The 17169-nt window shown below is 42.2% G+C and overlaps 2 pseudogenes; both read right to left on the bottom strand.

Moving 5' to 3' along the window:
• Positions 1-220: 220 nt before the first annotated feature.
• Positions 221-390, bottom strand: LOC148475107 (U2 spliceosomal RNA; annotated as a pseudogene).
• A 9934-nt stretch (positions 391-10324) lies between these two features.
• LOC148475106 (uncharacterized) overlaps positions 10325-17169 on the bottom strand; it is an 84703-nt pseudogene continuing 77858 nt past the window's right edge.

Genomic DNA, 17169 nt, shown 5'->3' with positions numbered 1-17169 from the left:
ATAAACTAAAGCAATTGCTTAGATATCTAAAAGCCTCCGCTAGGAGGTCCTAAAGCTACTTAAAGGAAGGAAGTACCCTTATCCTAATCTCAGCTCTAAGAACGTGGGCTCTAGAGCAGAGGACTTTATGATCTGCCAAGGTACGGAAATAATTTTTCCGTCCTTACAAGTGTGTTTTCAGGGCCTGGAAATCTAGCTTCCTCTAGGATTCCTAACATTACAGAAGTACACTGGACCTGGATGCCATACCAGGTCAATGCACAGAGCGGACAGAGCAAGTACCTTTGCCATCTCCCTATTTTATTTGGCCCCCAGATAGGGGGCATATCAGGTGTGAAATTGATAAGAACAGATACTATGCCTGATCTTGGCCAAAGGCCAAAAAGCGCTCCCAGTGCTGTAAAGCCTGGATTGGCCTGTATTGAGCCATGAAAGGCAATCAGGGGGATGAACTGAAAATACCTCACAACCACAGGATACATACAGTCAGCCACTCCTGTACGGGGTAAGTAAAGGAGAGTTGCATCTACTAGACTTAACGGTAGGTGTGATCCTCCTTGTAGGAAGGGGACCTGCGTATTAGCCCGCAAGACCATGTTCTAACTGGTCGGTAGTTGCAAACTGGTAAGTAAACATTCACATTACCTGTAGTCTGTAACGGCTACCTTGACTGGTAGCCCTAGTCGAAGGAACCCTCATGCAGCGTAGCTTTAAAACACCGGGCCAGAGACATGCGATAGGGATTCCTCTGCCATCGTGGTTTCAGAACATAGAGGTATGTGGAGAAAGTATATTACACAGCTCCAGAAAAAAAGGCTCAACAGCTACTTAAAACATGAGCACCCACCTCCCTGGGTGCTTCAACCTTGGAAGCCGTATAAAGAAATCCAATAGTTCCCCTCCCACACACAAAAGTTATAATACAACAGTGATGCGTATATAGGGTTGTGCCGTGAATGAGAAAGCGGCACAAATAGAGAAATAATTGGGGCTAGAGAAAAAACTCCAGCTATGCAAAGCAGTATCAGAATCACAAACATTTGCTTGTAAATGCTATACCTGGGGTACGAACCCAGTACAGCACAGATTACAGTCACTCTGATGTACTCTGAAATAAACACGTTCATTACATAGAAATACATAAAAATATGTTCAAATATAAAGTACCTCAGTAGTGCACACATAATTCAAGGCACAAAAGCAATGTTCAACAAACCAGCTAGTATAGAGCAGGAAGGAGTTGAGTGTATACCAGGCTATTTATAGCAAGGTATACATGGAGACAGATGCCCATACTCTCTGGAACCTGCTGAAGCATGCATTTATAAAATGGCAGCCAGCATAATTCCATAGGAAAGGAGAGAGTCAGGAGGAAGTACCCTGGGACAGGCTGCCTGCTGAGAGAGAGCTCTCCCAGGGGTGGGGGAGGGGCTAACAGGAAGTGCCCGTCTTCCCCTATGGTGTGGACCCCAGGGAATTGGTAATTACTGCTAGAAAACGGTGTCCTGTTCCCTGTACCCTGTAGGTCTAGTGTAAGGAGCGAGGACAGCCAGAACTACACTACCAACACCGGGCCGGGGGTCTCCTCTCCAGCGGTGAACACCTTGTCCCCAATAGCATCTGGCTGCGGGCTCCGGGAGCAATGAGTGCTGAGCCCCGGAGACACACGGCACAAGTCACCGGCGCTGGGGTCGTTGGAGCTGCGGTGATGGCGTCCTGCTGGACGCCCTTCACTGCCCGCTCATGTTAAATAAAAAGATTGTTAAAAATAAATAAGATAACAGTAACTGGGGGCCACTATAAAGCAGCCCCCACAACAGGTGCCTGCTCTGCTCTAGAACCAAACTTAAAACTGAGATAAAAAGAACCAATTCTGGCGCCCATACCCATTAACAGTCCTCTTGTTAGGATATACTATAGGGTTGCAGCAGAATAAACAAACTCTGTGTATGTTTGTAATGCACTGACAACAAAAAGAAAACGATATTCCGAGCTACCTCTATATTATATTCGATTGGAATTAGAGAATGAAAACATATAAATAAATATTATTATGAATAAGGATGGAATGTGTGTAATCACAATATTGTTTATTAACCACTAAAAAGAGCCCATGTTATAGAAATAAGACATGAGTTATTATATAAGACAATAAAAAGTACCAACAACAAAAAAATAAACGACAGTGTTACACTGTATTATATGGATGTAGTAATGTTGCTAATCACTGTGGTCCGTCTGTAAATGGATACATATGATAAATGGATATATTATGCAGTCCAGAACTAAATGGCTTTCCTTCATGCGGAGTTAGTTCACACTTCCGCAGACATATAGTGAAGCTGGTTAATTAACTGATGAAGACAGGAATATCCTGATTGTTAATAGGAATGATAAAGTCACGCATTCAATCTAATATTGGAACATATGTTTCAGCCATCTGGGAATACTGATACTTTGAATCCAGTCTACACAACTATCTTATTGATTGCTACATTTGAAGTTGAGCCACCGCAGCAGACAGTGAGACCTTTCCAGCTTTTAACCAAGAGCTTTCTTCAGTGCGCAGTGAGACTGCACTGAATGACATACGCTCATAAGGTAACATCCCACGAGCGGGATCCACGCTATTTCCGGGCCGGCACTTCTCTTCTAAACATCTTTTAAATCAAGAGTGAGCTGGGTAATTATACCGGGACTTATTGTCTACATAAATACCATCTTTACTATTTGCTGCTACTGATTGCTGCATCAGCATAGACTGTGACTCGTACTAATTACTACCACTGGAGTGGAACATTTATTTATTATCTGCATTCTCAGGAGGAGCTATTATGACTTCACTTATGCCAGCAATGGTATACTGATTCTGAGGTTTCTAAACCCCTTTTCTGGATACAATATCACTCTGAGCTGACATTCAAATGAAGTGATTTACTACTATGTTTATTACATGTCACAAATGTAATGTATTGTGTGAGACAATTTATTTAGCCTCATAATTGCTTTTATATGTATCTTAATTGATCTTAATAAATTGTGATATTGAATATACCTGATTTTGTCATCCACATTAAAGCGCTCCCTATAGGTGAACCAAATGTTGATTCACCTTTTCCATTTATGTTTCAGCCATCTGTCGAACATAAATAGCGGTATCCGTGCATTGGATCACATGCACTTGTTTGCTCCCAAAATTACTTAAATTAGCCTTAAGCTGTAGTAAAACATATGTACATACAGGTCCATCAGTGTATTTCTCCAATATTAGAGGCTCAACTTGCTGCAGAAGATTGAGCACAGTTTCTGGGCAGAAAAAAGTCTAAGTTGTAAACAATCAGCCAGGCAAAAATTAAAACAACATGCAGATCGTGTCTCCAATTGAAACGGACCGTATTCTCATATAATAGACTGTGAGTACTCACGAACTAGTAAGAACCAGGTGGGGGCCACCTAATCTCTGTGGTCCAGAGTCCCGTGTATTCAGCCGGGATATACTGGAGACTCAGCCGGATACTGTAGGTGTATTTGCCATTCAACGGAAGCCAGAGTGGAGACGTGAATGGAGCACTGACCAAGTGCAACAGAGCAACAATGCAGCCGTGTAGCAAGGTGAGTTGAAGGAACGTCCTGTCTAACGCGTTTTGTCATGTGTCATGTGACTTTTTCAAACTTAAAACTGCTGCCGGTGGCATGGTATAGTGGAGAGGGAGCCAGGTGGCTGCTGGGAAGAAATAAGTAACTATACCCAGAGTGATCCCTGTGCCCCCTAGTGGAGGAAAAAGACATAGGCATGCCGCATATCATTTTAATCAGAAGTTGCTTGTGCTTCCTATTCACATCACTGTGATGGTAAAAAGTTGCATGAAAAGACGCTCTGTGCTAGTGAGTCACAGGGAACTCACTCGTTGTGTAACGCGACTTATACAGCACGGAGAATTGATGTATGTGGACACATCTGTATATATATTGCACTAAAGTGCAAAACATTTACAACTTCAATCACATACAAACATACTGTTGTGATTTGTAACTTGGAACAATCTGTTAATTAGGATGAAGATCACATTTTATCTCTGCCCATTGTAGTACTGCATCCAAAAGTAACAAGAGTTTGGGCTTTCATGTGTCCTGGTTCTCTATTACAGTCCTGAATTTTGCCAGAAAGGGACTGTAGTTGGGATACTAATTTCCATAATTTAGACTGTTGATACACCCATTGAAGTAAATATCAGGAAAATTATCCTTAAATAATCTGTACTACATGTACTGCATTACATGTAGCATGTACATACTAGTTTTTCCATTTACAAAAAGAGCTAACTGCAAGTGCTTTTAAAGTATTGGCTATTATCTCATAATCCTCAGTTAGTGGTGTTTTGATTGTGTTGCTCTAGCGGTTAAATAATTTAATTCTATATGAGAGGAATCAGACAAAAATCCAAAGCAAAATTTTCAAATAAAAGTAGTGCAGAAAATAAAAAAGCAAACCGTACTATTTTTCCAATATCTTGGTTTTCTTTGTACTTGTGACAAAGGATCCAACAGGACATTAATTCAATCAATCTTCTTAAGTGTATATAGAAGGTAGTAGCAATCCACCTAAGAGTAAAGAAAGAGTATGTTGTATCACCAAATCATAGTTGAAGAAAGAAGGATGTTTAGGCTGTGATGCAGGAGTAGTGACCTCTACACCTACACAACAGCCTAAACATCCTACAACACACACAAAATGTACATCTTTCACTATAAGCACATTGTCCTGTACTTGGTAGATAGGTGGCCTTGTTCATAGTCTTGAAGAGCTAAAATATTTTTTGTTAAAACCTAATTCCTAAACTACCTTTACATTAGTTGCTCAGATATAGTAGATAACCACACAGGGTTGGACTGGCCCACAAGGGTACAGGGAAATCCCCGGTGGGCCCCACTCCATTTTGTAGGTTGCCTGGTGAAGCAGGACCATTGATGAACATGGGTGCTTGGTTTGTTTCTACGGAAACTACACCAAGATTCACCCTTCTGCTAGTCAAAGTTAGCAGTTACAGATGCTTCCAGTTACATTGTGCTGATCATGCCACAAACGTGTGCGCACATCGTGCCATGCGATTCCCCGCAACTCCATACGCTACGATATGCACTGCGATCGCATCATTCATTCCTATGGAGGCGCAATCGCATATGCAGTGATCTCTCGCGCTATGCAAGACGCGATTTGCAGCGCCTTCTGCAACACTATAGTTGGGTATATCTGTAGAATGACAGATTTAAAATACATCATATTGCAAACCAAGGGCCTGACTCTGAGTTGGGAGTAAAGCAAAAAGAGCAAGTAACTATGCACCTGGACAAACCATGCAATATGCAAGGAAGCAGGGGCAGAACTATAGGAGACAATGGAGGCGCCTGCCGCCGGGCTCCAGCACTGAAGGGGCACCTCCTCCATTGCCCACAATATATTCACCCCACTCAGGGCTGTAACTATGTACCCGGAGTGTACCGTCATGGACGATACATGGCACCTCTTCCCGGCACCTAGGAAGCCACCATACACTAGTGGAAAGCTCCGGGTCAGACCATCAGCTGCTGCCACCGTCTATAGCCTGTCCCTACTCATTGGCGTTGCTGCCCTTCAGCAGGTTCTTATGTCAGTATGACTCGTCACTCGTCCAGCGTCCGACCCCCCCCCCCCACACAACTCTCTCACTCCTCCTTGGCGGCAGCAGTTCTGATGCATCCCATCACCAACAACTCACCATCCCACTCTTCCCTGGAGACAGCCCTAGCCATGGAGCCGTGCAGCCATCCTGGAGTCCCCCACACCCACAACTCTCTGTCCCACTCCTCCTGGCCCTAGCTGCAGTAGAATCCAGAGTGGCTGGCCAGATGATAAGCGTAGCTGCAGATCTTCTTTCAGGAGCTGGATGTCAACAAGGATGCATCGAACAGAGATGTGGTTAGATGGCATGGAAGGTGGGGACCTGGGACACCAGCAACTGAGATGTGATGCAGTCGGCAGTAGACTGGGCATTTTGGGATTTGTAGACCCACCATAGTGGCAGTCTTACAGTATCTTGACAAACTCATCAGGTGGTTTTCCCCTCTCACAAGGGGTATCAGGAGAGCTCCCCACCCCACATCAGGTGGCTTTCGCCTCCATCAGGAGGACTCTGAACCTCATGCTTATTGCACCATACAGGTCACTATCTTATCTGTGACTAGTGCACACAGATGTGTCTACATCCATCTATCCTCCGTGCCACACAACGTGTGAACGCAGAGTGACTCGGTAGTGCCAAACATCTTTCTGTGGTAATTTTTCACTTCAAATGCATCTTATTCGCACAGCGATGCAAATAGGATGCACAAGCAGCTTCTGCGGATTAAATTATATGTGGCATGCCTATATTCTGTGTGCAACTGTGGGTGTATCTGTATGCGACATGCTACATTACAGCAGCTGTGACGAGGGGCACCAAATTATGACTTGCCTCCGGTCATCTCGGATGAACCTACGCCACTGCAAGTAAGGCAATTTTTTATATTTTTTGCATGCAGGATAAATATAGACATGCTGCATATCATTTTAATCAGCATAAGCTTCTTGTGCATCCTATTCACACTACGAATAAGATCCATTTTAAGGGAAAAAGCCACACAAAAAGGTGCTTGGCGCTACCAAGTTACGCCACGGAATGGCACGACTAGGACTGTTTACGTGCAAGGAGGCTAGATGTATGTGGACACATCTGTATTATAATATGTTAAGCGGGCAAAAGCTCTGGAGTTGATTCCAAGAAAAGAATTCAATTAGCCACGGAATTTACTCTACAGCTAATAGTTCGTGCCGCGCCGGGAATAACTTCGGGTTTCCCTCACTGAGCTATTCAACTAATAAGCCTTTTCCCTGCGCAATACAACGTCTTAATGGGCCGAAACCCACTGATTCCGCGAAAAATGCTGAATATAATGGGTTTCCAAAATGTATAAACTGCATTTTACCACAGATTTTTTTCCTCGTAGCTCCAGAGAATGTGAAGAAAAAGCCACCCTCTGGGGCTTAGTGCTGCAACTATCAGGAAGCACAATCAATTAGCTGTGAGGTAAACCCCACAGCTAATTGAATCCCCCTCTTCCCATTTGAAAGCTCTCAATGCAAGTGCAACAGGCCATCCTTAGGCTGCAAAAACAAAAACTATACATCAGAGATAGCGGGAACCTTAGCCATGGCTAAATCAACACTTTGGCACATTCCGAGAGTTCGGCAACACAAAAAGGTCTGGACGTCCCTGGAAGACAACAGTGGTGGACAGGGCTGTCATCAGAAATTGCGGGGCCCAGTACAGATGTAAATGACTACATTTCACCAATAATGACTTATACCAGGCAAATCAAGGCAAATGTAGATTCAAAAAGAAACATCTCTACCTGTTTAAGAGTGACCAATTATGAAAAGAGTGGGTACCAGGAGTTACATAATAAAGGTTAAACCCACCTGTGACCCCTTTTCACCAGAAACAAAATACAAGTGGCCGTTTCCCCTAACCCCTCACCCCCTTTTTTATTTAAACAAAAAAATGTTCATTATGGATGTTATGTTAATATTGGAATAAGACCGTAATGGATTAATTCTGGGTGTATCATCACAAATGATTATGCCCCTTTCTGCTCTTGATATTGAACCATTATCTCCAGACTTCTCAGAGCCACAATCATCAGGAGGATCAGGGATAGATGAATAGCGTCTCGGACCTAAATGACCCCTGAAAATATGGGCCAACAAAGTGAACTTCCAAATCCAGTTAAAGAGGGGTTGTGCAGCTATTCTCTTTAGGCCCAGTAACTCTGTATTGATCTGGGGATTTCCCACTGAAATTGGGACGTTATCTTGCGGACAGGATTAGGACACTGGCCTGAGAACCATCCAGCGTTTCCAATCTAGAGGTCCCAGAGTGGGCTCACAGGGTATGGTAGTACCGTGTGGTGTTATCAAACTTGCCAGATACAATTTTTGAACTTTCAAATGCAGGTCCATGACAGGGATGTTTTTACAAGTTTAAAGAGACCATCCTACCCTACCTATTTGAGGATTTGTTTTGTCCTTTGTGTTGAAAGGGCACATGGGTGTAACTATCATAAGTGCAAGGGGTGCAGCTGCTACAGGGCCCAGAGCTGGGGGTGGGGGGCATCTGCCTTGTCAAAATTACAGGTGTTATATACATATTTCACCATTGGGTGGTACATAGGGGCCCTTACAAACTTTTGCTATGGGGCCTTCAAATACCTAGTTACGACCCATTGTGAAGGACACATTCCATCTAATAATAATAATAATGCACAAAATTAGCACTAGAAGGTTAAAATTGCATTACCGCCAAACTCAGATTTGTCTTCCCTGTTCACACCCCCCTCCAGAGGGTCACAGCCACGGGTTTTGGCCAGAGTTGTACGATGTATCACAGAGAAATGGGAAACACAGTTGCACAGAAGAGGCCCCAGGCTCCCCATGAATATCACAGTAAGTATAGCATTTGGTCTCACCCTATTGGGAGTGCTCTTTACGATACAAATGTACAATACATTCTACCTCAGCAGATGAATTTAGATTTACAGCTAAAGTAACCACTATATGAAAGAAAACTAATTTGGCAGAAAATAAGCATTCTGAATTGTACCTACGTTTTCCACTTTATTCATAGGTGTCTGCAGCTATTGTGATCTATCGAAATGGTTGTTAGTCTCACTCTAGGATGGATTATAATTCTGAAATTTTCCACTGACACACATATTAATAGAGGTCTCTATCTCCGGGCTGGATTAAGGGCCACATGGGTCTGGGGCTGAAAATGATCCTATTGTAAGAAGCAAAGGAGCTGTAACTAGTGCTGTTTGGTTGTGTCACCACTTTAAAATAGTTGCAGTATAGTTGCGTGGGGACTAATCACAAGCTGCAGTATCCATGAATGCGTTTTCAGATTGGTCAACTCGCTCATATTGCCATTTTCTACAGCTTCACACAGAGACCATTTTCTGCCTTGGCTGCTAGTTCACAACTAGGCCTCAGGGAAAAGGTCTGCACAATACATCCCCGAGAGGAGTCAATTATCTCCAGGTGGTAATGGAGTTTTAAAATCACACTAGAGTATAGTAGATGGCATTCTCCCAGCTATTGTTAGCAAACACAGGGCAGTAATGCCATTTGGGAAACCGTAGGCAAAGAAAAGTTTGTATGACCAACATACTCAACAAATCAGGAATTAATGTCCAGAGTCCTTTCACTTCAAGACCACGTAATCTCCAGCTGGCCTCCACATGAGAATAGCGACTCTCTTCCTGGCAACAGTCTGTCATTTCAGCTTCCACTCTCCGTACAGACGTTGTGAAGTCTACCAGGGAATGTCTAGAAACTGTGTGTTTAAGAGTGCTGAGTGCTGAATACTTCTATTTTGTAAGTTGGAAAGGATGTTCCCGGGTAGCCGACCCTCCAATTGACAAAGGAATTTCCTGGGAGTCAAGTCCCAGGAAATTACCCTCCTCATATCTCAATGGTGCTACCCGGGAATTTACTCCCGGGCTGCACCAAGCAGCTTTTACATTGAGTGGGCAGCGCAGAGCGTCCTATAGGACGCTGAGCGCTGCCGCTCACCACCCCCTGCGTCGATGGCTGTGGCGCTGTCCACCGAGTCAGCGACCTTGGTTGGGTCCTCATGCAAAGAGAACGCCAGCCGGACGCCGGGGACACCCGCCGGCGCTGGAGACCGCAGACGGGTCTCTGCCACAGCGGGCCGCCCGCACTCCCACTGGATCACCAGGGCAGATAGGTAAAATAAATAATTTAATAATAATAAAAATAAATAAAATGGCTGCATTGTGATTGGTCGGCTGCCTGCTGCATGATGATGACATCATCAGTGGTAGCCGGAGAGGGGATAGGCTAGGAAGGGCAGAGGAGAGGCAGGTAATCTTAAAAACTGAAAATCCTGGGTTATGTTTTAATGGTGCTACCCGGGTAGAAGCTGTAGTGTGAAAGGGGGGTTTCAACCAAATACCCGGGAATTTGCACAGGAGAAATTCCCGGGTCTGAGCAGGAAATTTCCCAGGTCGTATGTCTGAAAGGGGTATCAGTCACCTGTGCTCAATCATGTATATCTCTAAAACCTGAACTGTTGGGGAGCTTTGAGGACCGTGTTTGGGAACCTCTGAGTTACAAACCAAACCAAGTATTCTCATTTAGGTTATATTTTTTAACACACTTCTTTAGCAAAGCATTTCCTACCTTTGTCACAAAGATCACGCATGGACTATTCCGGCAAACAGCTCTGGCTCAGCATGTATTGTCACCTGGCTCTCTGTCACAATGTAGCACAGACAGATATTCTACTATCTCTGTATCCTCTGAGGGTAGAATACTACATGTTTCTTCCATTTCTTTCTTATAAAATGGAATATCCTGTTTATTCTTCAGCAAAACTCTCTCATTTGCAAACAGTCCAATTTCGTCTTCATTTTCCAAGGACTTCATTGGCACTGAGATTTTAGGGTTTTCTGTATTCAAATATGTATGCTTAGAACTTCCTTCTGAATGTCTAGTTGTCTTTCTGTAATCTAGTCCTTTCTGGGAGGAAAAAAAGTACAGTATAATAGAGAGGATAGAAGGCTTTAAATTATAGCGGTGTTGATTCAGAGTAAGGCAAAAGAAAATTCCCAGCAGTACAGCTAAAAATTTATTACGTCTCCCTCAGTCTAATATGTGAGGCTACAACTAGTTTAGCCAAATCCTAACTAACCATGGTATTGGATTCATTCTATGGCTTTATCAACCTACTGTAGTTGTATCATTTACTAGTTATATCTACCATTACTTGTAAGAAACTCATCAATCCATTTTAATCATTCATGTTTTGTGATTATCACCAACTCTTTAAATAGGGGAATTGGTACAGTCTAACAAGAAACTCTATGTTAAAGGTGTTGATATGGTTTGACTCACCAGCATGAGAAAGTCCTCTGATAAAGGAAAATAATCACCTTCCACACTATTCCATCTACAAGAAAAAAATTGAACAATATATGTAACAATGAATACAGCATACCACAGTAATACACCCCCCCTCCCCCAATGTAGCAAGCATGCAGTACAGTAACCCCCTTTAATATATCAAGTTTATAATGAACTGTTATAGCTTTGTCTTTTTTATGACAATATTTATTGAGATAATGAAATATGTGATCATCATTATTTCAGATGCCGATAAACAGGACTCCAAGCTGTGAATGTTATCTCAAGCCCAACCATTTGCTTTATATTTGATTGTAGAATAGTAATATATTGTATTTGAAGACCACAGATATTAGACATTTATAGGTGAACAAGCGCATGTACATCAAATGTAGTTTCCAAGTAAGAGCATAAACGTTTTGTAATGTTTAGTTAGTTGTATATACAATATTTTACATCAGAGTGAAAACTGAATGGTGTAAAAGACAGAAAGACTTGGGAGAGTTTTTGTTCTCAACTGAAAGATATTTATGAAACTCTTAGGGCCGGATTCAATCAGCGGCGGTGCTTACTGCAAGCTTGTAGCTCCAGGCGCTATTCAATAACAAGCCCATTTGCTCATGTTGTAAGCCGGCGACTAATGCGTGTTAGCCCAGAGCTTTCAGGTTAAGTGCTCAGAGCTGTGGGTTAACTCAGTCGCTGTGGTCACGAAAAGGGCAGAAAGCCCTACTTACCGCAGACTTCTGCTCGCACCTCAGGAGGATGAGAAAAGAAATCTGCAGGAAAAGAGTAGCGAGCGGGTTTACAGCATTTTGCAACTAAATAGCTCCGGGCACTTAACTCTGGATCTACAAGCTCTTAATTGAATCTTGCCCTCAGGGGTAGATTTACCAAACTTCTAAAGGAAAACGTGGAAGTATTGTCCATAGCGCCTAATCAGATTCTAGTTATTTTCTAAAATGTGCGAGATAAATGATACTGTAGATACTGATTGGTTGCAACACCTACATTCTCCTTCTTCGAAGTTTTAGTAAAGCTACCCCTAAGGACTCATTCACACCTATCTGCTGTTTATATACTTTTCCTTTTCCAATGCATGAAAATAAATAGGATGAATGATTTCTTACAAGGCCACCATAGCAGTTTAAAATTACATTTATAGCCTATTTTTCATGTACTACTTAACACTACCAGTAAAATTATGTGCCCGTAAAAATCCAACACATGAAAAGGCACAGAAAAAAAAAATCATGCAAACATGCAACTTCCACATGTTTCAACCCATTTTCCTATAGACTAGCTTGTTAGGCTAAAACAAGGATATATAAAATGAATTTACAGCATTGGATGCCCTGCCAGCAGAACGCTGAAGTTTGTGCACTACGTTCTGGCAAATAAAATATTTCAACTTTAGACAAATTTAGCATTTAAAAAATGTTCATTGTACAGAGTCTAGGAAAAAGCTAATTGTTTGTTATGTTGAATGCATTTGTACCCTAAGGAATTCACAAAAGTCCCACGGAGACTGAAAGGTAATCTATTGATAGCTTGTCAGCTCTGTGTGCAGTATGAAACATATTGCTAATTATCTGTGAAGTGAAAACAACATCTTGCTACTGCATTCTCAACATGTAATTTAATTTTACTGTGCTAAATTGAAATCTATTTTCCTAATTGCAAATAGAAGAGATGCTTATTAAATCAAGTGATAAAGGACATGCAGCATTGTTTATGAAATGTAACTGTAAGGCAAAGTTCTAGGCCAGCGTTTCCCAACTCTAGTACTCCGGGACCCCTAACAGTGCATGTTTTACATATCTTCTTTTTGGTGTACAGGTGTTTCCATCTCTGGCTGACACATTTTAAAAGACCCACAGGTGGTGATAATTATTTCAGTTGTGATCCTGAGGAGGGGATGCAATCAGGATGTCAACACCAATGAAATGTTGACAGCCTCAAAACGTTAGCGCTCGGGTTAGAGACATTAATATAACGGAGGTTAGGAATAGAGCCCACGGCACATAAACTTCTAGTCAGGGATAGAGGGGTTAATAAAGTTAAAAATGTTTGTTTACAGTTATAGGCAGATGCGATAGGACGTTAGGTTAGGGGCGGAGTTAGGGAGAGGGGTAGAGAATCTACTGTGGTAAAAATCTGCCTCTTTTGAATTGATCTCCCACCCTCCCAGGGAAAGACCGGCAATATTGAAGTGTCCATCTTGCAGCAGTAATAGCGGTGCGCACCCCTTCAATGCACTGATAGGCTGATTTCACCCTATTGGGGTCAGCGGCACCTCTCGACCGAGCAGGATGAATGGTGCATTGGCATGGGTGTTGGGGCCGCATCACTTGCTCTGAAAGGGATAGTTGGCCCTTGCAAGTTTTTAAGATCACCCTACCCTTGTCTGGGATAGTTGGCCCTCACAAGTTGTGATTTACTTCCGGCCTAAGACAAGTGGACGCTGGTTAGTTGCCGTTCTTTCTCCTGCCACCATGTCTACCTTTGTAACCAAATAAAGCTGACCAATTAATTTAAACGGCATAACTTGGTCTCCTGTGTTTATTTTAGTTAAGTTTAGTTTAAGTTTATGGGTCACATCTATCATCTGACGATAGAAGTTTAAAGACAGTGTCGACATTATACACGTCGAATGTACATTAGTGTCGAAATTGCATCTTGTTAACATGATGAATGGCGATATAATAACGAATCCTTGAGGATATCTGTAACGCATGCACTGTCAGAGGTCCTCTTTAGGACTGGAGTTTGGAAAACACTGTTCTAGGGCTGTGGTTCTCAACTGCAGTCATCGTGTACCCCCAAGCAGGTCATGTTTTCAGGATTCCATTAATCATACACATGTTAGTTCATCTAATTTCAGCAATTATCTCACACAGATAAATCCATTTATAACCACTGCCAGGGGCTGTTATAGATGGATCTATTTGCGGGGTCCGAGGAGCTGCTGTTTCGTCTTCAGGCATGACAGGCGCTGTAAAGTTTTTGTTGTTTACTGTGAGTAGCAATGAAAAAAAAAAAAAACTTTATTGCACCAGTCAGAGGACCGCAGCAAGTAGAGGAGCAGGAAGGCGCAACCAGAAGATCCAGGAGAAGGTAACTGGAGCTGGTGTGACACTGCAAGGCTGGCTGGAGAGGCAGTGGGGGATGGCTGGAGAGGCAGTGGGGGGCTGGAGGAAGCAGAGGGGGTGCACTATCATCTATTTTGCCTCCGGGCGCCTGACATGAATTTACGGCCCTGTACCACACACGTCAATCCTGAAAGCACAACTGCATAAACCCCTCTATAAAACAAGACAAAGCATACTCCAAATACATATAAACCAATTTGCTGAACTTTTGTAATAGTTATTACTTAAAAAAAAAAAATCTGTTAAGACGACATGTTGCAGTTTGGAGAGTCATTTATCATGCAGCAGAATACTTGTTTTTTTTTTGGGTAGAGTACACTACCGCCACCTGTTGGCACCTGCTTACCCTGGAGAGGGTGTCCTGTGCTAATTGTAATCACTGCTGTACATTTTTCCCAAATAAGCTATTGTGGGTTTTTCTATTTGTATATGAGCAGAGAAAAAATAAAAGTGAAGTTCTAGGTATTGTAAATGATTTTACCTTTGGGCTCTGCCTGTGAGACGATCCTTTCCCCTTGCTCTGCTGCTCATGGTCTGCATCGCTTTCTGTGTATTGTAATTGGAGATCTGTTTTCCAGAACCTAGGAACATTTCTAAATAATTATTCCTTGCACTACAAATTCAAGAGTTTTTTTTAAAACAAATTCCAGGTTTTTACGTAATTCTAAGTTGGGAAGTCGACAACTTAATGCTTAAAAACACCATGATTTACTTATAAAATATTTTGTACACTGGTTGACAAGTAATATATGACGACATTTTGTTGGAAAAGTTATCCGGAACCTTTCCAACAAAAGGGCCTGATTCAGAGTTAGGAGAAAATTAAAAAAAAAAGGAGCAAACAAGGAGCTATGTGCTCCTGGAATAAACCATGTTACAATGTAAGGGGTGGGAATGCATTTACTTTTTACATGCATTGATGGATTGCTTTTGCACGTAGCGCACAAATACATGCCCTTCCCAACTACAAATCTCTCTACACATTTTAAATCTTCCCCATCTGAAATGCAGGATGGTTTTACCAAGGTGTAAACTGCTCCGATTTGCTCCTAACTCTGAATCAGGCCCACAGTGTAAACTGCTATTATGATCTGCAGGTGGCTCACCTCTATGGCTGGGGACATTTGCGAGAGTTTCCATCTTTCTTCCACCGTCTCCTGAAAGGCAGAAAGAATGCAAAATTTGCTGTGATTGGAAAAAAGGACTAATGTAAAGGGCCTTATACTGAGTTGCACACAGCTCCGTATGCAGCTGCAGCTAGCGAATTTTAGCAAACTGCGATGTAGCAAACATATGCATCCTTATGTCTGATGCATCTTTGCAGCTTCACTCCATGGAAAGATGTATCAAACCAAGTACAGTGATAAAGTGGAGAGAGATAAAGTACCAACCAATCAGCTCCTATCTGTAAAATGACAGACACATGGAGAACTGTCTCATGGGAGTCGTGCATATGGAAAAGAAAAATGTTCCCCCAGCACACTGCAAAGGACCAGCAATGAGACTTTAATACTACACGATAACAGAAATACACAAATATATGCAAACTGAGATATAAGTAAGCCACCATGGCGCGTCATGGCTTCTCTGTTCTGGTGGCCCCTAACGCTACGTGATAATAGCGCCCACTTTGGGTCATAAAATTGCATACTGTTAGGCTACATAATAGGACATACATTAATATATCTAAATTGAGAGCTATCTCAACTGGAGGAACCCCAAAATCCTCCAAATGGTACTACAGGAACCAGCACACCCTCCAAATGGTGGTCCCATCCATGCCTCTCAGACCAGTAATTTAAAATAGTGTCTGTTCAAATCAACCTAATAGCCCTTCACAGGTTCATGAAAAGGGATGTTCCCACAGCACTCTGCAAAGGACCATCAATGAGAATTGAATACTACATGATAATAGGAATAGAGATCTGTTTGCATATATTTGCAAAGATATATTTAAGCCACCATGCTGCGTCAAGGCTTTTCTGTTCTGGTGGCCCATAATGCTATGTGATAACAGCACTCACTTTTTAGGCCTAACAAAATGCAAATATATGACCCAAAGTGAGTGCTATTATTACTACGTAGCGTTAGGGACCACCAGAACAGAGAATCCTTGACGCGGCCTAGTGGCTTAAACATATCTTTGCAAATATGTGCAGCATAACATCTCTGTATTTCTGAGCGAGACTAGGAATCTGGCCTAAAATGTGAAAATTTCCTTTGGCTCAAACATTCCTTTATATAAGTTACAGAAAATTTCAAAATAGGTAAATACTACTTACAGATCAAGCTTACCTGGAGTTAGGGGTTTATCCTGTAACATACGTGTGTTCCTTCACTGTACATTCAAATCCAAAATATTCTTTAATCTGACTACTGGGAGCTGCTGTACCTGTTCCTGCTCAAAATTAGTTGTCCCAGGTCTTTGATTATATGCTGCAGTAACTATATGAGCATGTCAGTGATAGCTAGAGGAAGAATGTTTAACTTCATAACAAAGAAAATACTGACCTAGAAGTGAAAACTATTTTGATCAAACAAAAACTCCCCAACAAAATAAGTAAAATGCTATTAATTGGTTGGGTTTTTTGCATTGATTGTTCTGCTCAAATACTGTATGTGTACTTTAAACAGATTGTTTTGTGTTTCAATTTTACAGACCACCATACTATAAAATTACTATGGCATCTTTTGTTATGTGCCAGAGAGATGTAGTCAGGATCCCAGCGGTGACCAGCCAGACGGTCACAATACCGACTCCGCAATCCCTACGGTCATCACAATACCAGAACACCAGAAAATACCAGAGAATTCTGATGGTGAGGATTAGGGTTAGGCAATAGAGGGAGGGTTAGGCTGCGGGAGGGATGAGATATGGTTAGAATACTTACCAACATGCGTAGGGATTTTGAGTGTCTGGATTGCATTGCAGGTATTGTGTCCGTCTGGTTTGTCACCGCTGAGATACCGTACCCAACCCATGTTATGGGCTGTTTCTATTATACATTGTTTTAGGTAATT

This window comes from Taudactylus pleione, unplaced genomic scaffold, assembly GCF_031769625.1.
Source record: "Taudactylus pleione unplaced genomic scaffold, aTauple2 ptg000778l, whole genome shotgun sequence".
NCBI classification, from domain to species: Eukaryota; Metazoa; Chordata; class Amphibia; order Anura; family Myobatrachidae; genus Taudactylus; species Taudactylus pleione.
The sequence above is the reverse complement of the archived record's forward strand: the minus strand, read 5'-3'. Positions and strand labels throughout refer to the sequence as shown.